Below are 24,484 nucleotides of genomic sequence, written 5' to 3'. Positions count from 1 at the left end.
GGATCATTAACCATGTTTATTATAATGCAACTTCTGAAAGCTTTGAAGACATTAATGATGGTAAAACCTTTAAAGATTCATAAAGTCAATTTCAATAGCAAATAAGAAATACAACATTCAGTTATACACCTAAATTCCCATGTCAGAAAAATCAAGACTAGAAAACTAGTGGGAAAAGACTATCATGATATTTTGACATTGTGTTTTCTGGATGTTTGGTTTTTGAAGGCTTCTCTTTTCAGACAGACCAGTGATAAAAAACAAATTTGAATCTAAAAATTGAATTCCATAAAAGGTTTTCTAACACAAAGGAAAAAAAAAAATAACAGTTAGTATTATAATTAGAAAAATATAGAAGTTTTAAAATAAAGGTCAAAACATTTATAATGAGCACTTACATATGAGCACACAGATTTTTAAAGGCATGATTTTATTAAGGGTAGATTTCAGACCTAACCTTTTGCAATTAATAGAGTTCAGATCTAAACTTAGGGCCCCAAATGTCCTTCATTAATTGCAGATGGTGATGATTTAAAGGAATTTACTTTACACTTGAAAAGTGTAAGCAGGACTGTATGGTTTGGGGTTTCCCCCCCACCTCTTTTTTTACCTCTCCTGTCTTTCAGTGCTGCCAAAACAAAACAGGTATCTGGTAGTCACTTATGAAATTCAAGGCTGTAATTTACATATTCTCATTCATGTTATATACTGGACCAAAATAACTGAGCAATTTTTGGTGAGATACATTCCCTCATACACTATTATATCACATTGATGGAACCTAAATATATTCCCTTTTACCACACAAACAATTTACAACTCTTTGCTGTTTAGACAATGATTGTAAGGCTTTTACCAGAATGTGGTGACATTAGCAGTAGTTATTTATGAAAATAATTTTCAAAAATACATTTTACAATTGTTTTCGTGGTTACACCTTTTATTATTGGGTTTGCATAGCAAGATTTTGGGGAGTGTGGGAAGGAAGCTACAGGGATGGCTTCCATGAGTAGCTTCTAGAATCTTCTCCCATGGTCCAATAAAGCAAGTGCCACTCGATGGCCACTACTGATCAAGACATACCCCATCAACAATGTTGGTAATATCCCTGGGATAACATATTTAAGGGGGAAAAAGTTATTGTGCGGAAGAAATTGTGGCCAAGGTAGAGGCGCATGAGGTCATGAAAGAGAAACAGCTCTTCAGACACCAAGACTGGTGGTGGGTGTCAGAAGGAGGGGGAGGAGGTGCTACAGGTGCCGGAGCAGATTCTCCTGAAGCCCCTGGTGAAGATCATGGTGAATCAGGCTGTCTCTGCAGCCAGTGAAGGTCCTCGGGGTAGGAGATGGGTGAGTCTGAGAGAAGGCTGTGACCACATGCGGAGCCTGTGACCGTGTGTGAAGCCCGTACTGGAGCAGGCTCCTGGAAGGACCTTTTGCCACATGCAGAAAGAAACCGACACTGGGACAGGTTTTCTGGCAAGACTTGTGACCCCATGGGAGTCCATCCTGGAGCAGTTCTTGAAGAACTGCAGCCTTTGGGTGGGACACCACATTAGAGCACAGGAAGAGTGTGAGGAGGAAGTAGCAACAGATATGTGTGATCAACTAACCTCAATATCCATTCCCATCCCTTTGTGCCACTGGAGAGGGGAAGAGGTCGAGACCAAAGTTAAGCATGGGAAGGGGGGGGGTAAGACATTTTTAGGTTTTTGATTTATTTCTCATTATCCTACTCTGATTTGATTTGCAGTAAACTAAGTTGATTTAGTTTTTACCATTGTAGTTGTTGGTGTGTGTCATCTCTCCCTGTCCTTATCTTGACCCATGAGCCTTTAATTTTATTTTCTCTTCCCCAGTCCATCAGAGGAGGGGAATGATAGAGCAGCGTTGGTGGTCATCTGGCAGCCAGATAAGGTCAATCCACTGCAAGATCAGGTTTCATCTGCACTAGTGATTAATTTGTCTAAACTCCACTGTTCTCCAGGGTAAAAGATCATCTGCCCTCAAAAAGGAACTGTTCTACAAAATCAGTTTATCTCTTAACCCCAAACTTCAGTTAACAGTGGTTTGTCCCCTACTAGACTTCTATAAAACACATTTTCTGGCAAGCAAATTTACAAGCACATAACAGGCTCTAGATTTCTTCATGGTGCTTTGAGAAGACTTTTTATATGACTTTTTTGGGCTCTAATTGGAATTGTAGAAAGTGGTAAACACTAAATTTCAGACCAGCTTTAAACAGCTTAAAGTATCTATTTTTGCAGTTTCGTTGATTGGAGAAGGGTATTGGCGGTTTTATTTTTGTTTTTTTTTTTCTTGTTATAAACAGTCATTTAGGCCCCCATTAATGGTTACAGAAAATAAGATAATAGTAAATATATTTTACTTGTGATGGTGGAATTCATACAAAGTTCACCAATCACAGATTCATTAGATCTGGGAGAACTACTTTTCAGAAAGGATGATTTTCAGACACTACTGAAAGCTTTGCTATTCTTACTGTAGTTATATGTGTAAAAAAAGGAAATGGTACCGTTGTATTGTGTACTTTGTTACAAAATTTTTACAACTGATTTTTTTTTTTAAATTCATTATATTGTATGGACTAAAGAACATAGTTTCATTGCTGAACACAACTTCGATTATATGTCACTGACACAGTGTTGTTTTTTAAAACTACACAATGGTTCTACATAGTTCACAGTGATATATTGTTTTGAAATCTGGCATGGTAGTAATCTTACTAACATAATTGGTATGAGAGCCTAGAGTGATCTTTATATGAATATCAGTTAGCAGAGGAGCAACTAGTTTTTAACTTGCATGAAATGGAACCTAAGTATATTCAGGTTCAGCTACCTTGCTTTTCTGCATGAAACTAAAAAGAATGAAATGTTACAAATAAGGTATTTTGGGTTGTTTCTTTTTTGGTTGCTTTATTATTATCATTTATTTTGCTTTTTTAATATGGCTACTTGCTTGTACAAACAGCATGTACCTTATTTTTGAAGCTTTGCAACACAGTGTGGAGATCACTGGGCGAATAACACCCACCATTTTCTAAACGTCTGTATATCTGGGCACCAAAACTAATAATTTCTATTGAGATAAGTAAAAAAAAAAACCCAACAACAAAGTTCATTGACACAGAGCTAGATCTAAACTTGACCAAGAATCTGTGTGGTGCACTGCATTGTATAGAGACAGCACCTAACTGTATACTACTTTAACACTGTAAGTGGACATTGAAATATTCTCTTTCCCCTCTCTGTTTCTGATTATATTAACATAATGGTTTCTCGAACCTAGTCAACATTACGCTTCAGGCACGTTATGCAGAATTCAAGCACCTGGCATCATGGGTTTTATATCAATATTCTAAAGAATTGTATCATCAAAATGGTCAATGAAAGACTTTAAAATATTTCATCTTACCATTGACTAGCACATTCTCTAGGACAAGAATTGATTTATACTACTTATTCACAATTACTGATGTATAGTATGAGAATACCTTTTAACAACTACTAGGAAGCAGATGTTCTATTTCCTGAGGTAAAAGTCTTTTTGCGTATAAAAATACAAGAAACAAAAAAGAGATAAGAAATTCTGTTCATGCACAAGGAAGAAATGTATATATATAGAGAGAGCCATAAACTCCCTTGTCTTGGGTTGATTTTATGATAATACTGTATTCCCCTATCATCTGCTTACTGCCCAGTAATGGGTCCTGCGGCTTTAAGCTGGGTCCAGGAGAGGGAGGGAGAGAAGCCAGGCAAATTCTTCAGCATGGTTTGTATTCAGGACTTATACACACTCCCCTGCATGTTCTCACTGCTGCAGAGGGAGGGAGCATCTTCCTGCACCTTCTCAGCCTGTTAGCTGAGACAAGAAATTTTCCCATACTGGCATACTGAAATAATCTGGAATTTCTTCTTCGTCTTCTTCTGGAACTGTTCAGCTTTGCTGTGGTCTGAAACACCAGAACATTGCCAGGAGCCCCAAGCCGTGGTCCAGAAGGGAGGCCCTGGTGCACCGCACCCTGGCTCTGGAGGACCTCAGGAGAAGCTGAGCAGGACTCTCAAAAAATCCACCATCTTTCTCCACAATGAGAAGGTTTATTATCTAGCATTAGTCTTTTTTTTTTCCCCCTTGTGCCTGTGTGCGCCCTGCTTGTTAAATAGACAGCTTTTTTTCACTTTCCTCCAAGAAATTCCTTTCAAACCTGTGGGGGAGGGACTGCCAAAACCTGCCTTCCATTAGAGGACATGTTTATCTCAAGATGTTTCCTCCTAATTTGTCTCAAACTGAGACACCCCTACACACGCAAATAAAAAGCGCAGTCTTAGGGAAGTACCACCCTATGCAAGAACAACTTGCCCAGCTGTTGGAATAGTGACATAGGTCACTGATGACCTTTTACTTACATAGAATATGCCTAGCTCTTGACCTAACTGCAGACTGATCAGGAAAAAAAACCTCACAAAATAATCAGTTAGGTATTATTTATGCTACTCTGCTTTATAATCTAAAACATTAGATCAGAAGGAAAATATACTCGTAATAATAATTGTATTAGTATTAGGAACACCAGACTTTTGAATCTATATTCCCTGGAAGGGGAGGACTGTGAAAACCCCTAGCTTTGGAATTTCAGGCAGGTATTGGTTTGAGAAGCATTTTTATCAAAGGTTTTATCAAAACTAATTGCTTGTATACATAAATAAGAATAAATACTGCAGATGGTTTTGCCACTAGATCTTAAGAGATTTATCTGGTATACAGCATCAAGGTCCACAGCATCAAGATCCAGGGATTTACAGAAGTGAAAAAATGGTCTCCTATATTCTCTTATGGGATCAACAGAAGCCTGCTGGTATTTCAGCTTGAGAACTAACAGACTTCATTACTTCAATTGAATTTAGCCAATCAAAAGCTCTGAACATTAATATGAAGAAACTGCATCTCTGTACTTCAGCTGTATATGGGTATCAGTACACATTTTGAGGTGAAAAATCCTGGATTCATAGGACTGCAGAACCATCACTGCTTACCCTACTGCTTTGATAATGTTTGCTTTCCATCCCACACCCTCTGTCCTACTCACCTGCTAAAGGAAGTGTATCACTACATGTTTTCCTTCATATATGCAGAAATTATAGCAAATGTTGGAGATGTGCAAAAAGAAGATATGGCAAAGAAGTAAGATGGTATTTACACATATAATAGCATTATAATCCACTTTTGAAAATGCAGATTAGCTGACAGAAATTTAATAAATTCCTTCTGCTCATTTATGATAGTCAAAGACACTGCATCAATATGTAATTCAAAGGAACTGGATAATTTCATAGTACGCTGAGGAAAACTGACTTGGCAGAGTTGACTTACTGACACCAGCTATCCTCCTGCTGTCACTTTTAATTCTCTATAAACAATTGGCTCTAACATCCCCTACTGCCAGAGCCAATTCACACTCGGTGAATGATGGGGATCATTCAGGACAATAGTATACATTTTCTTGTATAGTATGCATGTTCTCATATAATACCTGAAAACTCAAAGGATTAAACCAATTGAGCAAAACAACGGTTTGAATTTGGGTTTCTAATAAAAAGAGGGATCTCCAATTATAATATAGCTATAAAATGTAGTTACATTTCTATGAAATAAAAATATATGTATACCTGTACTTTTTTCCTGAGTTAAACATATTTAGATTTTACTTGCATGTCTTCCCTGCAGAGAACATATATAAATATGTTATATATATATATACATATATATATATATATATAAAACTAAGCAGGGCCAGATACCTCTTCTCAGAATTATTTTGTGGCATTTGCACTATATTTTTATCAAACAAAATTATATAACCTTCTTATAGGAACTATGAATTTCAAAAAACCAATATATTATTAAATTCATTTTATACATCAGGTAAGGTGCACAAAAAGCAAAGCTACCACCCTGCTAGTGAAAAATAGGCTACTTTTTCTTAATAGTGCTTATAGATAATGGTAACTCATATCCTCATTCTCCATCCTAATTTTTCAGTTTTACATCACAGTAAACTTGTTCATATCAATGGATTTATACAGAATGGACATACCCATAAAGATGGACAATCTACCATAGTGGGTATTTATAACTTTTGAGAGAGAGAGAGAAAATCAGAGAGAAATTTCAAAAGATATAAAATAATCAGCTAAGTTTTACAGTTGGTCATTTTATTAGTCTGAACCTGATTCCATCAAGTGAAAATACGAGGTCTGTAAGAAATTATGAAAGCAAATCACTTATAAAGAGCACTGGTCATTCTGTTACAATACATGTATTTTACATACCCTGTAACTACCTGTAAGAGCTGAAAAAGGCAGCCTGTTCACACAAACTCACACAAAAACAATAGTGTTAAAAAAAACCCAAATGTAACTTTGATTGCATGGTGTGCTTGTTTCCGACACTGTTCAAGTCACAACAGGGGCATAGTTCTTATGCAAAAGACATAAGCTGTGTTAGTCAAGGGGACCCTTGGTAAAGAGTTCTAATAGGATAAACTGTTTTTCTCAAGGTACAAACTGGGGCTCTCCCAGCACATAATCTTTACAAATTTTCAGCTTACTTGATGATATCTCCAAAAAGGGAGATTATTATCACTAGAAGAAAGAAGGGTATATACCATTACTTCAGACATCTTTTCATATTGTCATGTTTCTATTGGAAACACTATTCTAATCTGTATATAGACTGAGATATTTGTTTACCTAAAGAAAATTTTAAGAGCACACAAAGTCTCAAAAGATTGTGTGTTTCTCTTTAGGAGAAGTTGCAAATTACAACTGTAGCACTAAAGAGATGAATCCTCTAAAATAATCAGTCTCTGTTCTTCTCAGGACACACTTGTGATAAGTTCTCAGAAAACTCCAAAGACATAATTATCAATGAGAAAACGCAAGCAAACAGCAGTGTCTGTGAAACAGAGTTTCTTAGAGCGAAATACTCCACACAGCCCAGAAGCTGTCAATAATAGACCGTACTAATACTAGGAGAAATCTTAACTGGATTGATTTCAGTAAAATTAGTTGCTTGCTTTTATGCAGGACAGATCTGAAATGTGCTATATTAAAAGTGATAAAACTCATGCTGACTTATGGAGGGATTTCAATCTCTTTGGACCACCCCATATTTTGATGTCTGGGAGTTTAGCCAAATATAATTTTGTGACAGCTGCCAAATCTGTGGGAAAATGTGACAATCGAACCTAGATAACTCGTAGACCCCATCTCTGGTCAAGTCAAGATTACCCAACCCATCCCTGGAACTGTTCAGCCAGGTTGGATCGGGCCGTGGGCAACCTAATCTAGTGGGCGGCATCCATGCCTTGGTCAAGGGTGGGTTGTAACTAGATGATTTTTAAAGTCCCTTCCAATCCATCCTATGATTCTATGAACTACTGCAATCAATTTAAGGGCCAAGAGCTTCGTGTCCTGAAGCAGAAACTGTTAACTGGATTGAAAATAGGTGCTGTTCTAGATAATTTTCATTTGATACCGATCTTACAATACAGTATGTTGCACTGTGTTTAGGGGTTTTTTTTTCTGTCTGTCTGTTACCTATTTAATTTATGTATGGGGATGTTGGTAGAAATGTCCTGTAAATATGACATTTCTCATTTATGTTCAATTATAAGACTATATTATACTTTTTTTATTTCTCTGAATAAGTAGCAAAAGGAAAATGGATACTAGGAAGGTCATCGTCACTTTAAATATATGAAAAACTCAACAAATATAATTCCACTTTATTTTAGCACTAATGTTACAATACTGTCTATTTTTGTCTTCCACTTCCCCTATATCTTGGTACCTCTTCTTCATGACATTTTACAATTCAAGATCTTCCTGTTAAAGAGATTTTCTTCCCCGTTAACTTACAAGTTGATTCAATCTCTTTTCCTAAAATCATAACGAAAATATGCTCTTCTCTTGATTCACCTTTCACTAAATATTATCTGATACCTAGTATGAAAGATATAAAAATCTTCTCATGATAGTTCACATAGTAACTTTGTACGTATTTCTCATTATTTTTCATCTCAGATCAGCTCCCCCCCAAAAAAATGTTAATTTTTCACTCCAGTCTTCAGAAGGATATGTGCTCTAGCACCAGGATGGAAGTAGATTAGTGACTTCCATAAACAGTATGATTGTCTTTTATGTTGTGCACTTACAAAGCAAAGAACCATGGATAGGAAGCTAGCTTAACTTACTGATATCTTTTTAAACTTTCCCTTTTTAATTTGATTGCATGTAGTATTTTTCATCTGATATGAGGAAATGGTAAACACCTCAAGTATTTCCAAATTTCTTTTTGATCCCTTTTGATTCTCAAAACAGATCACTTTTTATACATCCATAAAATTTTGCCTTCAAACAAATCATCCAGGACGAGTGACCTTGACTCATCTCATGCAGGAGCATTAAAAGGAAAAGCAAATGACAGTAGCAGGTCACTTGTTGCTGTGGGGGTGGAGACACTCAAGAGCTGACTTAGTTTTTTGTCTAGGGAAGTTACTTACTTCATGGGGGTTCACATACAGGATGTGGTGGAGAGATAGTCAAAGTTTGCCTGTCCCTGTGACTGTTAACCCTTGCTGTTCTTTCTTGTTCGAAGTAGTTATACTAAAAGAGGCAACCTGGAACATAACAAATGTGACTACAGAAGAAATAGAATGGAAAAAATAACCAGGACACTGGGACCCAGGTGGTGTTATCCTGAATCCTGCAAGTCACAGAAAAAGCTGCAAAAGGAAGGTACACAGTAAGAAACATGATAAATGCATTTCCAGTTCAAAAATCTCTAGTTCAAAAGATATATGAAAGTTCAGAACATTTTATTTTTTATGTAATACTCATGGGTGGCCACAAATAAATAACAGAAGAAGATTTTCTGATGAAGAGCAGTAGTTTTTCTATGGTTAATGTGAATTCTCATGAAAAAAGTAGTAAAAAAATTGAAAGATACATTCCTTGAAAAACAGTCCATTAAAAACTTTAGATAAAACCACCAATAAAAATCTACAGAGGAAAACCAATATATACTAGGTTTTATTTTATATGGTTTTGTTTTGAAAGAAGACAAACTGTTCAATGTAGGTATTTCAAGCTGTTAGCTTTGGTTTTACATCCTAAAGACAAGAAGCTAACTTCATTAAGAGACCTATAATTGCAAAAAAATCTTGTTTGAGTGGATTAATTTTAACTTGTTTCCAATTTCCTTGTTATTTAGAGTAAAAGAAATATTATTTGTCACCTACTTAATTTGTTAAATTTGCTGTGAACAAGCTTTTTTCAGTTTGCCAATCTAGAATTACTTTACATGAAATGGGAGGTTTATCTTACAACACATAAAGATGCTTATGATAACAAATATTGTAGTTTGCATTAAGTAGAAAATTGAAGTATGAACAACACTTCCAAAATGGGCTCAAGGTAATTTTATTTACATAACTTTATTATAACTCAGAATTCCTACATTTTATGAAAATTGACTAATTAATATGATTTTTTTCCCCTTCTCAGGAATAAGCATGTTAAATCTAGTAAATAGGCTGGATACAATGCAGCCTTTTTTTCCCCAGAGATCATTTGCTTCCCTTATAAATGATCTAGAACTACAGTACTGGACGAGGATTTGTGTTGAGTGATGGTGGGATTATCTGCAAAAAATAGTCTTTTCCCTACAGCTGCATATAATTTCATATTATTTTTCCACAAACAGCCTGTTGAGTGGATTGGGGCATGAACCTGGTATGGGCAGAGACTGACAGATCTGTATCACCATGGTGGAGCCAGTAAAATGTGCCTCAAGAAGCAATAGAAAAGAGAGAGGTTTCAACATTGTAAAAAAATCTCTAAAAATTAGTAAAAAAGACCTAAACAGCATCCTATTTTATACTTGCAAAGTAGTGTCAAGGGATAGCCATTCAGTAGGGTTTTTTTCTGACATTTTGTGTTATTTAACAGTATTGAATTAAGCAGGCAAATTAGAAATACCAATAAATCACTGCAGGTCCTTGATGATCTTTTTGATGACTATTGAGGAAGTCCCTCAGAGATTGAAGATGATTGAAAAGATGAAGTTCTGATACTGCAGATAGTAGAGAAGTTAAGGACAAAAAGCCCACAAAGTGGCGAGATTATGGTGAACATTGCATTCCTTCACAAACAACAAACTATCGTGGCGAAGGGGAGGAGGAGGAGGGGAGTAATCTCCTTCAGTTTTTTCCCCATTGAAATATTACACTACCAGTGCAAATGTGCCAACTCTGATAGTCAAGACAATTGATTTCACTAGCTTCTGCATGAAACTCTTCAACAGAACTAAGAACTTTCAAAGAAGTATCAAAATGTTTTCCCAGTAGGTAGAAAATATATCTAGCTATATCCATAGAAATGTCCAAAATAAAGAAATCAAGCAAAATGGATGATAACCCTTATCACCCAAATTGGATAGATACTTAAAAGGAAGGTATATAATTAATGAAATTGGTTTAACCTTTCGGTGTTATTCTGGCCAGAAAAATAAATCACTGATTTTGAAACACTCAATTTATTCCTATCCTTACCGTCTTGGTTCAGCTACATAGATTTATGTCCCCATTGTGTCTATGAATTTTCTCATAGGAATATAACTAATATAATTATTCCTGTTTGAACTAACTCTAAGACATCACAATTCTGTTGATACTTTTTTCAGTTTCCAAAGCATATGAAGGATTCTTCTAATGAACAGGATCATTAGCAAAAATGATCTAAAAGCTATCCTAAGAAGCACTTCCCCTTTCTTTATATTCCATGGTTTGTAGTAGAAAGGACTTCAGTAGTAATCCTTTTTGTAATGAGTATTTGGGGCTCAGATAATCCTATCAATGAAGTCTCTTTGTTATTTTAGAATTTTTAAACACTCAAGTCCATTTATCAGGTACAACATCTGCTTGAACTTATCACATGCAACAATTAAACTAGCTGTTTCAATTTTATACAACTGAAGGCACTGTTTTGATGCCCTTTTCAGTTCCTTGCTAGCTGTATTTCCTTTGAAGCTGATGATTGAGCCACAAATACACAGCTGGTCTTTGCTCACTTTTTCCCAATATATGCAGATTAGCTGGAACTAATAGCTGTAGCTCTGGCTAGGCTTCTGATCTTCTACTGGATGTTGGGAGATCATGTACAAATTGGCCAAGTGCTCAAATCTCACACCAGAATATCTTTTAGGCCAAGGAACCCAGCAGAGCAACAGCTGTAATCACGACCATTCTAATTTTCTATATTTTCTATACCTGTAAACTTAAAGTAAATGGAAGGTTCTATTATGCTGGCCAGTATAAGGATGTGAAGTACAAAGATTGGTAACTGAGCATTTGTTTTCTTGCTTTCAAGTTATTTATGCTTTTATTTAAAACTGATGAACACCAACACATAAAAGAATAATACATGATATATACATGAATAATGCATGATGTATAACTTTAGTTAATTTCACTTGTAAATTAATGTTTTTAAGCTTCTCATACTGAGAAAAGTCAAAATATATCATAAATATTTTATTTCTTATATTCCTTGTAGTAAAGCATAAGTCAAATATTTTTCACATTGAGAATTGGATGAAATAACTTCTCAAAATGTTCTTGGCAGGTGTCACCATCCACTCCCACTGAAATCGAAAGGTTTCCTATCAGTTTGTATGGAATCAGTTTGAGAAAAGTAAGTTGCTTATCTATTTTATACAGCTTTCACTGGTCTAACTGGAAGCACTCTTCAAAAAGATATATTTCCATTGGCTAATTTGTATATATCAAATAAATTCAAACATTTTATCCCTTTCCACAGTTTACTTAAATGTTGAGTATTGAGTCTTATTCAAAACACAAGCTTCTTTTAGCTTATATAATAACAGGCAAAAACTATGCGTGTGACTGAGGCAGTGACATATTTTGAATATGAGCGTGCAGGTTCTGGACTTTATACAGCATTACATGTGAATTGTGGTCTCTCACCAAAATTAATTCAAGTTAGAAACAGACAGCTGGGCATTTATATTTCATATGAAGCCTTGAACATCTATCCACTAGTAAAGACTGACAAGAAGGAAAAATACTCCTTTTTTTCATCTCAAATCAAATCGTTTCTAGTTTCCTATAAGAAAAAGACTTGCAAGCAATCACTTTTCTAAGTAAACCCAATGTGCAGCTATAATTTGAGAAAAAATAATGCCTACAGAATAGAAAAAAACTATCTGAACTTTTGCACTTAAGAATCTGACATTGCTGCAATTTGTCAAAGACATAATTTCTATTCTAAAAAGGAGAAAAATCATAACTATCAAGGATAAAAATTAAAAATAAAATTCCAGTTATATACTAGAATAAAATATATATTCGAATTCAAGTCCTGTAATCTCTCAATGTGGTACAATATAAGGATATGGTGGCTTTAATGTGCCAGTAACTTTTATTCCCTTTGAGATAGCAATTAATCAAAAAATTGTCATATATAAAAGAAAACCTGAAAAAGCATTTTCTTCTACTAAAACAAAAGTTTTATAAAGGAAGCCACAGACAAGGGTAAGCAAAACAATAAGCATCATCTAAGTCTATTAAAACAATATGAATGCCTGCCTTCTTTGAAGAAGGCCATAGATTTACACTTCTTCACGTCAATAAGCATCTGCAGTGAACTATGAAGCTGTTTTGGCTAACATGAGCTAAACTACTGTTCTGGAGTAATTATAAATCAACTGTTTCCACATTTTTTGTAGAAGCAGGGGATGCAAAGTTGTTTTGGCAGCAGCTCTTGATTCCTTTTCTCCTTTCTAAGAGATACTCATGGGCTGAATAACCCTGATGATTTTGGGGGGGTTTGTGGTTGGGTTTTTTATTTGGATTTTTGTTTGTTTTGGGGTTTAGATCAAGTGCACACAAGTTATCCATGAGATACTTCAGCAGACACATATTTAATTTTTCCATATGCAATACTGTGAAATAAATAAAGAAAGACAGACATTTTAATTCCAGATGAATAATCATTGAAACCACTATAGTGCCAATGAGACTAACCTCTGGTGCTTACTAGTCATTTCCTTTATAAACCCTATATGGGTATTGGTTTTATCGGTCTTTTTACTAGTTTTTACTGACTTTTATTGTTTTATTAGTTGCTGTTCTCATGAAAAGCCTTATTCTCTCTTTAACCAGCATTTGCTGATAAAATATTGTGTTTAAAAACAACTGTGATCATGTTGAATTCCCTGCCTCTGTAGATTTTCAAGGTCTTTTTAACTTCCACAAGCTGTTGCAATTGTTAGAAGAAACAAATCAGGGACCATGAAAACCTCAGTTTTGTCGAATTACTTTTAATGGGTCTTGATTTTACAGTAACTAAAAGCTTAATGTAGCTGTATAAATAACTGATTCATCTTATCTTAGACTTAAGTTCTTTTTGGGTTGGTTTTTTAAATTATCATTTGCATTTTACTTCATGGTGAAGTTCAAACTCATGCTTGAATTTTGGAAATATAATTCCCTGTTGAATTATTAAAGTTCTAAAGATACTGTAGTTATTTTAATAACTATGCTTGTTACTGTGTATCAAACCTTCTCTCTTGTCTTTCTTAAATGTCCCAAAACATTTAAACAAAAGAAAAACATTTGGTTTGTAATTATGGGGGAGGGGAAAAAAGCTTTCTGATGAGAGTTAGCATTCCTGGAAATAGGCTTTTTTAAAGCAAATACTGCTAAAACCTGTCTGTACTTGTGCTGCAACCTGGACAATGTTAGGAGGTGCATTATGCATGGGAGACATACAGCTTTATGCTCTAGAATACCCACAAACTAGCAAGGCATTCTCCATAATTTACTTTTATGAGCTTCAGTTTCAAATTAATTTTACAAACTTAATGGTTTGGGAAATTATTATGGGAAACAATAATTTAGAGTTGACCTTTTCTGAGCTACCTGTTACTTGATTGGTTTAGCTAGCAGTGTCTTTAATTGAATTTGTCAGCAACAAAAATATGTGTGCTAACAGCTGCTAACTTAAATTTTATAATTATTGTTATTACCTTAGTTAAAAATTTAAGCAGGCAAAAAAAGAAGGGGAGTAGAACAAAGTCACCTACAGTGGCACAGAGTGAATGTCTCAATGAAAAAGTTTTAATACTCATTGCTTCTTTAGAAATACATTTCTGCTTTAGAAAAAGTTGCAAAAAATATTCGTCATTTAGTGAAAAAAAGAAAACACAAGGTATATGTGAGATGATGTGGGTAAAAAATTACTATATGTGTGTTATTTCCTTAGCCAAAGCTTCATACTATTGTCAGAAAAAATACTTAAAAGTTCAGTCTCAAATTCTGCAAATCTTGGCTTCTGCTTACCAGTTCAAAAATGTTTCTTGCAATATGCTGCACATGGGTCTGGGCAACCTCTAGTACCAACACAGGCCTGGGTTGTGAACAGATTGAGGGCAGCCCTGATGAGGAGGACTTGGAGGTTCTGTTGGAGGAGAAATGACCTTGCAGCCCAATTCTGGTCTGTATCAAAAGTGGTGTGGCCAGAAGGTTAAGGGAGGTTGTTTGATTCTGTCTCTGTACTCTGCCTTGTGAGACTACACCTGCAGTGCTGCATCCAGCTCTGTGGTCCCCAGCATAGGAAGGATATAGGCCTGTTGGAGTGAGTCCAGAAAAGGACACCAAGATGATTAGAGGAATGGAGCACTTCTACAAGGAAAGGCTGAGAGAATTGGAATTCAGCCTGGAAAAGAGAAGGCTTTGGGGTGACTTAATTGAAGCCTTCCAGTACCTGAAGGGAACCTACAAGAAAGAGGGAGAGAAACTATTTACAACAACATGTAGTGACAGGACAAAGGGGAATGGCTTCAAACTTCAAGAGAGTAGGTTTAGATCAGATATTAGGGAAAAATTCTTTACTATGAGGCTGGTAAGGCACTTGAACAGGGACCCCAGAGAAGCTGTGGATGCCCATTTCTGGAAGCGTTCACAGCCAGGTTGAATGGAACTCTGAACAACATGGTATAGTGAAATGTGTCCCTGCCTGTGGCACAGGGCTGGAACTAGAGGGCCTTTAGTGTGCCCTCCAACCCAAACCATTCTATGATTCTATGAAATACCAACCTCTTCTTTGTACAATGAATTATAAGAGTAACATTTATATCTGTTTTTTTCAAGAGAGATATTCTGAAAATCTCTAATAAAAATAGGACAAAGCAATCAGACATCTGAACTTACACAAAAAACCACTATATCAAAAAATGAAATTCATTTCCAGATAACCCAGTTCTCATCTCTTAATATTTAAAAAATAATTCGACGTTGATTTTTGAGTATGGAATTCTTGGGTTTTGTTTGCTTGTTTATAAAGTACCTCTTTGTCATTAAATCATATTGCAAAGAGAGGAATCATGAAATGTTTCACTGTCTTCTAGTCTGAAATAAAGAATTTTTGGAGACTAAAACAGCAGTTTCATTCAAATGCACTATTTCTTTCACCCTATCTGACAAACCTTTTCATAGTTATTTTTTTAATGGTGTTTTGCCTTATTTCCTGCCATAGAAGTAAAGGAAATTTTATATGTTACTTCTAAAGAAAAACTATTTGAGGTAACATGACATTCATGGAATGGATGCATTATCCCTAACCCCAACTAGGGGTTGCCCAGGAGGTTCATTAGGAAGAGCATTGCCAGCAGATGGCAATGGACAGGAGGTGATCCCACCCCTTTACTCAGCCCTGGTGGAGCCTCACCTGGAGTGCTGTGTCCAGTTCTGGCCTCCTCAGTGCAGGGGAGACATGGAGCTCCTGGACTGGCTCCAGTAAAGGGATAAAAAAATTATTAAGGGACTGGAGCATCTCTCTTATGAGGAAAGATTTAGAGAGTGGGGCCTGTTCAGTCTCAAAGGGACAACTGAGAGGGGACTTCATCAATGTCTGTGAGTATCTGAAGGGAGAGTGATAAGAGGATGGAGCCAGGCTCTGCTCAGTGGTGCAAAGCAATAGGACAATAGGCAAGGGGCAGAAACTGATGTACAGAAAGTTCCACCTGAATACGAGGAAGAACTTCTTTACTGTGCAGGTGACCATGCACTGAAAGAGATTTCCCAGAGATGCTGTGGAGACTCCCTCACTGGGGATATTCAAGAACCATCTGATACAATCCTGTGCAAGGTGCTCTAGGATGATCCTGCTTGAGCAGGGAGGTTGGATCAGATGACCCACTGTAGTCCTTTCCACCCATTCTGTGATTCTGCAATTATCAATTAAATACAAAAAATGCATAAAAATCAACTTGATTGAGAAAGAGGCTGATTTTATACCTAGTTGCATGTAATCACTCCTACTTTCAGACAATAAAATCAATTTTTTCAAGTAAGAATTCTGATATTATATAAATTTGAAAATTAAAACCTGAACATCAACAAAAACAACAAAAGCATTCAAATTTACTAAGCAAAAGGATTTTAACAAGAAATTTTTTTGTGTGTTTCTAAACTATACTTTTCTCTGCCAAAAATACACAGAGGGAAAATAAGCTCTTTTGTTACAAAGTTTTAGCCACTTCCACACAAAACGTTTCAGACAAAAAAGTGTTCTCTGTGAATAATGACAATCTTTATGCATACAGAACCCTAACCAGGCAATAAAGTCTCTCAAAACTGTACAGGATCTTAAAATGGCCTGTGTGGGACAATCAGTACTTTTTCTTTAAGTAATCCTAACATCTAGGAAAACTAGTGAATATATTCACTAATTTTTGAACTCATGATTATATAATATACATATGATATTTATAAGAGAAGATTGATATATATGTATAACAACAGGTTTCATTAGAAAAGTTCTTTAAAAAGATCTGTCTCTCAATAAACTGACTTATAATAAAAGAGCAAATACTACTAACATGCTGAAATTAGGCACAGTTCCTGTGCTGCATGAGTTCAGAATTACCTGGTCATGGAAAGTAAAATTATAGTTGTAAAGAAGCAACATTTTTCTTTTTATTCAGATTATATTATTATAGCCTCTGTTTTGTAACTTCAGATTGCCTTTTGTGACTCATCTACTATTGTTAGCACACAGCTACTGAGAAATACTGACCTGTACTATATATTTCCTTGCACTACTATTTGCTATATGTTGCATATTTCGGAGTGATATCAATATTTATTTGGAAAGAAAAATACAGATTAAAAATGTTTTCCCTTTCATTTTACTGAAATTCATCTGCAATGGAATGGTATGAAGAAAAAAATCCAATGCCATGGATGCCTGACTAGTCCATGAAGATTTTGTTTATTTCAGTTTCTGTTCTATGAAAGAACTCCAGAAGAACTAAATTACTTGAAGCACGTGTAATTTGTAGACGAAAATATTTTCATTGCTAATGTTTCTGTACTGAGATTTTTTGCAATTCCATTAGGTTACTTTTTTAATCACTATTCCTTTATTAGAAATGACTGCTTGACTTATCTTATTCTGAGTTCCAGTAAGAATATTTTTATGAACAATTGTGGTGGTCAGCAGCTGGCCTGAAGGCCTCACAATAATAATTAATGACATTTTATAACTCCCTCTTTTATAACTGAAGTAATGAAGACATAACTGAAATTACTTAAGTACCCTGACCATTGGGTTATGCAATCTGACCAGTGTGGACTGTTGGAGAGCAGGCCCAGGCCGCTGGGGGCACAAGCAGCTATTGGCTGGTTGGCTGGGTGGCAACTGGCTCAGCCCATAGGGATCGAACATGCGGACCTTCAGATCTCTATATAAGGGGAAGAAGACTCAATTGAAGTGGGCTGTTGTGCATGAACCCAGTGAGCCTTGTTGCTTGTCTGCCTCCGAAACGGCGACAAACAATATAGATTTTTTAATCAAAAAAAGGTTCTTTTTTCATAATTTTAAGCTTGGTTAAGTAGTTAAGTGAATTTTGTGCTGATGGTAAGTAGCTAAATGAACCAGAATTTTTTAACCACAGCTACAGTATTGCCTGGGTATGGGAGTGTTCATTTTTTTCCCAGGGCTCCTCATCAGTCTTGAGCCACAAGACTCAAAACTGCTTATTGACTTAAGATGCAGTTGACTCTGCATAGATATCTGATCTTTGACCTTTCTGTTGTGATTGCGAGATGTGAAATATTGTCATAACATGCAATATTTCTGTAATGTGGTTCTTTATTCTCACCATTTGAACTCATTCCATTATCACATTTCACCTAGTGAAATAACTGTCAAACTAAAAGAATGTTCAAACCGAACCAGTCTAAACTGGCTTCAATAATATAGCCTAGAGGTTAAAGCTTGAATATTCTTATTCTAGCACGCCAAGCCATTGAACTGATAGTGTTAAGAATTTTAATACTCATGTATTCTTATTAATAATATGAATTTCAAAATAAAATCTTAATAAATAATTCCCTCCTCTAACTCTATGATCAAAAAAAGTAATACACTGCATCCTACATGCCTGTATCTAGATTGTTCATCTTTTTCATCAATCACAAGAAATTGGTTCTAAGTAATGAAGACATATTGTGTCCTCTTGCATGTATCTTAATTATCATGAAAGTGCAGCAGACATATCTCTGTTCATCCCACTTTAAGTATGGAATCTGAGACATAATGAATTCTGAGGGAAATGCTTTGTATTTCTGTACTATCAAAATTTCCCCCTTAAGGATAATTTTATGTTGACATTTTCAGGGCTGAAACTGTGCTCACCCAGAAGAGGAAAACAAAACACTGAATTTCTGTTTAAAAGAAAATATATAAAAGAAGCAGCCTCTATTCAATTTTCAGAAGGCTTTTCTATTATTATGAAGATTTGCCAAGTTACTTTCTGTAATAGTTAAAGTTTTCACAATTTGGATTTATTTTTTTCCATAACATCTGAAATGAAAAGTTAAAATGGAAGTTAAAAAATTTTATAGCATTGTATATATATGCCACAAGTACAGAATTCTTAAACTAACACAAATATTAAACCACTGAAACTTTGCTATAAATTTGGCGCCTTTTTTCTTTTCCATTTTTTATTTCCCATTGTTTTTCCATTGCTATTAATTCATTCAAGGAAATTTCTTATATTTGATAAAGTGACAGGATTTCAGCCTAGGAAATTACATTTATTCCAGATTTGCAATCTTGAAGAAGTGGGAATCTAGCCACAGACAATCAAGAATTCTTTAACTGTGAAATATAAATATTAATAAATAGTTCACATTTATTTAAAAAAACCCCACAGACAAGCAAGAATTATTTAACTGTGAAATATAAATATTAATAAATAGTTCACATTTATTCAAAAAAACCCCAATATACTGCTGCAAGAGACTGAAGAAATAAATTAGATTTCCATTTATTAGATTTTACTTTAAGAATGTGAATTTGTTCTGAGAATGTGTTTATTAATTTGGGTAAAATATGTTGCATTTAAACTACTTGTATTTTCACAATAGGAAACACCAGCAGAAGGAGATAATTTTATTACTTCCATTAAAAGCAATTCATATTTTAGCTAAGAAAACGAGATAAGAGGATGACATGATTTAGATCACACTTTAATTTCTTGCACAGTTTCAAAGGCAAGGAAAAAAAAATCCTTGAAAAGGAAACTTTGTATTAAAATGGAAATTTGTTATTGGTATTCACTCCAATAAATATATCCTTCTTATGTGACTTATCACTTCATTTAGATGAAAATGTAGTTAGTGACACTATACTTCAATGGTATCACAAAGAAAAGGTCACTCAGAAGACTGACCAGAAAAAATATCTGCCTGGTTTAAAAAGTAACAGGCTATGGGCTGCGTGAATTCATATATTTAAATCAGAAATAATTTTTATTGTTTACTTTGTAAGTTTTCCTTATATCAACAACAAGGGAGCAGAGAATTAAGAATCTATGCTACATCGGTGATCCTAACTCTGCAATTGATGTACAAAACATAATGACCATTTGGCCATATCTGTAGAATATGAAATAGCATACAACTTTATTCTTCTTAGGATCTAGAGTTTTGGAAGGTTTGCTTGCACTCATTATATTCTGGAACATGAATCTTTTAATATAATAATTATATATAACTGGAGTTGTAAAACTATTCTTGTACATGGTATCTAGCTTAGCAAAACCTACATGGTGTTTCATTGAAAGATGAAGGTTTGTATTTTCCAGCACTCAAGCTCCAACAGTAGCACAAACTTTGACTTTATAATGAAGGAAGAAAAAAAGAAAGAACAAGCATGATGTATTAAGACTGGGAGACATGAGCTACAATTGCCTGAAACATGACTCAGTCATTGGGCCCTTCATTATTCAGAACTTTTTTAACAGCTAAGAATAAGTAACTGTCATTTCTGTTGTCTCCACTCAGTACTTAAACGTAAAAATTAAAAATAATCCTATTCCAGATGAAAATGCCTGGTTAGAGAGTATTATATAGGAGTTACTTGAGTCTTGCTAAGATCAACAGAAGTTATGATGTAATTTATTAGAGCCTCATAAAAGTTGCTCATCCAGGGAACATTGACAGGTCACAGTGACCTCTTAAATCTATAAGCCTTCTTTGCAGGCAGAAAAATAAAAGCATGTAGAGTTTTGTCATACTCGTATGGGTGTGGGGACGGAATATTCTGGAAGAAGTCTGACAAGTAGTTGACAGAGAGATTACTGAAATTTGGAAAGCTGACAATATCTAACGTTCCTGAGTGACTCATGGTTTACTAAACTAATTACAATAATCACCCAGATTTTCAGATGAGTAGGAACCTAGGATTTCTGGAGAATAGGAATTGAGCATGTAGGCATCAACTGCTCTGTTCATATGATATAAAGTTGATCTGTAAATACAGAACAAATCTCATGCCTCTGTGATTCATACTTCCTACATATGAAATCAATCACAGATTTACAGTTTTGGAAATTTGCCAAGGGAGGCTGGAAGACAAGTTTGTGAGATAGGTACTGAAGGATATTTTTATAGAAGTTAAATCTGAAATGACAATTCAGCTGATCAAAGTAATAGATCTACACCAACTTACCGCCTCACCAGAATGTCCTCATAGCACAGCTAATGACTGGAGGATTAAAAGTGTAAGACTCTTCAAGATTTCCCTGAAACAGAAAATCAAACATGTTTTATTTGCTTTTCTACAGCAAAACCAATAAATTCTGAAGGGTTCAAGAAATAAAAAAGTTAATACACTGATGATAAATAACTTCTGCAAACAGTAATCATTGAAAAGCAGCAAAACAAAGTGGAATTTCTAGAGTAACTCTGATGTGAAAGAATATAAATCACAGTCATACACAATTATTTGTATTGAAATTATCTGTACTTGATTGAAGTGCTTATGAAACAGTTGTGTTCCAAACATGTCTTAGTCATAAACACTTTCTTGCTTTGTCACTGCGCTAGACCAACCCTTTTTCCATGTACTATTTTTAGTGCAAAAATACTGTTTCATAACTGAACTTATGCTAATAGCTCTTTAAATACACCAGAAGTACTTGCACTGACAGTATGTCATTTGGTAAATTACCTTAGGTGTATGAAAACAGAACTGTAGCCTCGTCAATAATAAAGCTACCTCTTCACATGCCACAAACCTGTGTCTACCTCTACCATATGGATATCCATTCAAGCCACACATTTAGCCACACATCTTTCTCACTAGCAGTCAAGCTTAAGAGGTGAACTTGTGGAAACCTCATGATGTTCAACAAGGCCAGACGCAAGGTCCTGCACCTGGGCTGGGAAAATCCAAGCATAAGTACAGGCTGGGTGGAAAATGGATTGCGAGAAAGATTTAGGGACATTGGTTGATGAGAAGAAAAACACAACCCAGTAATGTGCACTCGCAGCTCAAAAAGCCAACTTCAGCCTGGGCACCATCAAAAGTGATGTGGCCAGTAGGTCAAGGGAGGCAATTGTCCCCCTCTGCTCTGCTCTTGTGAGACCCCACCTGGACTGCTGCATCCCAGTCCAGGGACCAACAATCTGGGTCCCCCAGCAAAAGAAAGATGTGGACCTGTTGAAACAAGTCCTGGAGAGAGAAACTGAGTTGATCACAGGGCTGGAGCATCTCTCCTATGAAGATGGGCTGAGAGAGTTAGAGCTGCTCAGTCCAGAGAAAAAAAGGCTTTGGGGAGAATTTGTAGCACCTTCCAGTATCTGAAGGAGGCTTTCAAGAGGGCTGGAGATGGACTTTTAATACGGGCATGTAGTAATAGGCCGAGGGGGAATGGCCTAAGTTGAAGGAGTGTACATTTAGGTTAGATATTAGGAAGGAATATACTGTCCAAAGAGGTTGTGGACCCCACACCTCTGAAAGAGTACAAGGCCAGGCTGGATGGGGCTCTGTACAACTGGTCTAATGGAAGGAACCTCGGGCAAGGGGGTTCAATCTAGAAGATCTTTGAAGTCCCTTCCAACCCTAACCATTCTATCAGTCCATGATTCTGTGATCTTTCCTTTGGGGTAGGGCTGGGAGAAGTATAACTGTTCAGTCTGGAGAGAAGAAGGCTCAAGAGAAAACTCATCAACACATATAAACAACTGAAGGGGAGATGCAAAGATGGTGTCAGTCTCTTTTCTTTGTTGTCTAATGACAGGATAAAAAAGCAATGGGAAAAAGGAAACACAGAAAGATCTATAAGAATATCAGAAAACAGCTTTTTTACTGTAACTGAATACTGAAGCAGTTTGCCCAGAAATGACTGTGGAATATTCATCTTGGAAATACTGAAAAGCCATCTGGACATGGTCTTGGGCAACCTGCTTTAAGTAGCTCGAGCAGGGATGCTGGTCCAGATCCAGCCTCGACCAGTCTGTGATACTGTGATATTTTATTCACAGCACCCATGAGTCTGTGTTTTATGCACCCACCAAGGCAGTCTGGGATTGATAGCCACCTTCCACCTTTTTATATATCTCAATCATGACATTCAGAAATCACAATACTCCTAAATTCTTTAGGAAAGAATAAAAGTGAATAGCAATAAATGATCAACACTGATCAAGAATGTTTCACTCTAAAAACTCTCTTCCCTGTAACGATTCTATTTTTGTCATAATACAGTAACAGCTTCAGTGCTTTTGGTTTTTTTTTTTAATGCACTGCATATGCAACATGAAGAAAATCGTTGAAAACAGGCAGGTAAAGAAATTTTGTTATAAGCAAATGTTAAGTAGCATAAAATACAAGGGGAACATAGGTTGGAAGCATTTCAATATCTGCTTTATTTTTCACAGTCAGACTGGAAGCAGAGTGAAAAGAAATACACAAATAATAATGCTGTCAGTGCTGAAGGCTTAATGACATGGTTCAAATTACTACGTTGAATACATATTTTGTTACATTTCAACATTGCTGTCTTTATGGCCGAGATTTCTTTGGCTGACACTATACACTGGTTAGCATTTCCTTGATGTCTATAAAAGCATCATTTTTTTTTTTAACTTAACTTGCTTAATTAATCATCACATCATAGGAATGCTGATTAAGCAATATGAACTCATAAAATATGTCCTGAAAACTGGTGCACTATGCATTGTTCTTTTTTATAATCACATATGCAAATATAAGATTCTTCCATTCTTTTATCACTTCCCTTTGTTACTCTATGCTATGTGTTTTAGCTGCCTGTATTGAATTTGCTTGGTCCACTTACACGGACTTCCATCACTTGAAAACTATGAACCTGTCCAGTTCACTGAAAGACTGTTTTCACATTCGGTACTTTCCGTTTCTGTTAATAGTACTATTTTTATTCAACTTTTCCTTAAAGAAAGCAGCAATTCCAACCACAATAAATAAAAATATTGCCCAAAACATATTCTTAATATTCTAATTTGTTAAGATGAGTTTATATAGATTAATTTATGGTCATTTACTTGAAGAGTAATAAACATATTCTGTGTACATTTAAAAGAAAGAGGAAGAACTATTGCAGAGTGTTAGTAGTGGGAAAGCAGTTTAGTAAGACTAACTTCTTCCTATATTTGGGGGCATGAATGCTTTTCATCTCCCTCTTCCCCTGCAGTTTTTTCTACATACCATTCCATGGCTCTTTTCTATTCTTACTCAATTTAATAGTTTCAAAGCTAGGCCTCATTCAGTTTTCCTCTCAGTATTGAGGATATCAGTATATCAGCATAGCTTTGATCTTAAATCATAGATGCTATAACCTCAAAAGTTTTTTTAAAAAAAATCAACAGCATATCTGAATATCATAGGTTAGTTCTGGAAACTCATCGATTTCGTTTCCTAAACTTGCAGAAACAGAAAAATCTCTATCACTGGCTACTGTTTATTTAAAAGAGAAAAAAAGAAGAGGATAATGGGTTACATTGATAAAAATATCAAGGGAATAATATTGCTATACAGCCCCACAGA

The 24,484-nt window shown here is 35.5% G+C and overlaps 1 protein-coding gene across 50 annotated transcripts in view; it reads right to left on the bottom strand.

The window, feature by feature from the left end:
- The window catches only part of PTPRD (protein tyrosine phosphatase receptor type D), a 1,183,457-nt gene that overhangs the window by 912,725 nt on the left and 246,248 nt on the right, over window positions 1-24,484 (bottom strand). For all 50 annotated transcript variants that reach the window (XM_048291456.1, XM_048291457.1, XM_048291455.1 and 47 more), the window contains exon 3: window positions 21,128-21,200. The gene's annotated coding sequence lies outside the window, so the exon portion shown is untranslated. The remainder of the gene's footprint in view (window positions 1-21,127; window positions 21,201-24,484) is intronic.

The sequence above is a fragment of the Corvus hawaiiensis genome, chromosome Z (genome assembly GCF_020740725.1).
Source record: "Corvus hawaiiensis isolate bCorHaw1 chromosome Z, bCorHaw1.pri.cur, whole genome shotgun sequence".
Lineage (NCBI taxonomy): Eukaryota > Metazoa > Chordata > Aves > Passeriformes > Corvidae > Corvus > Corvus hawaiiensis.
The sequence above is the reverse complement of the archived record's forward strand: the minus strand, read 5'-3'. Positions and strand labels throughout refer to the sequence as shown.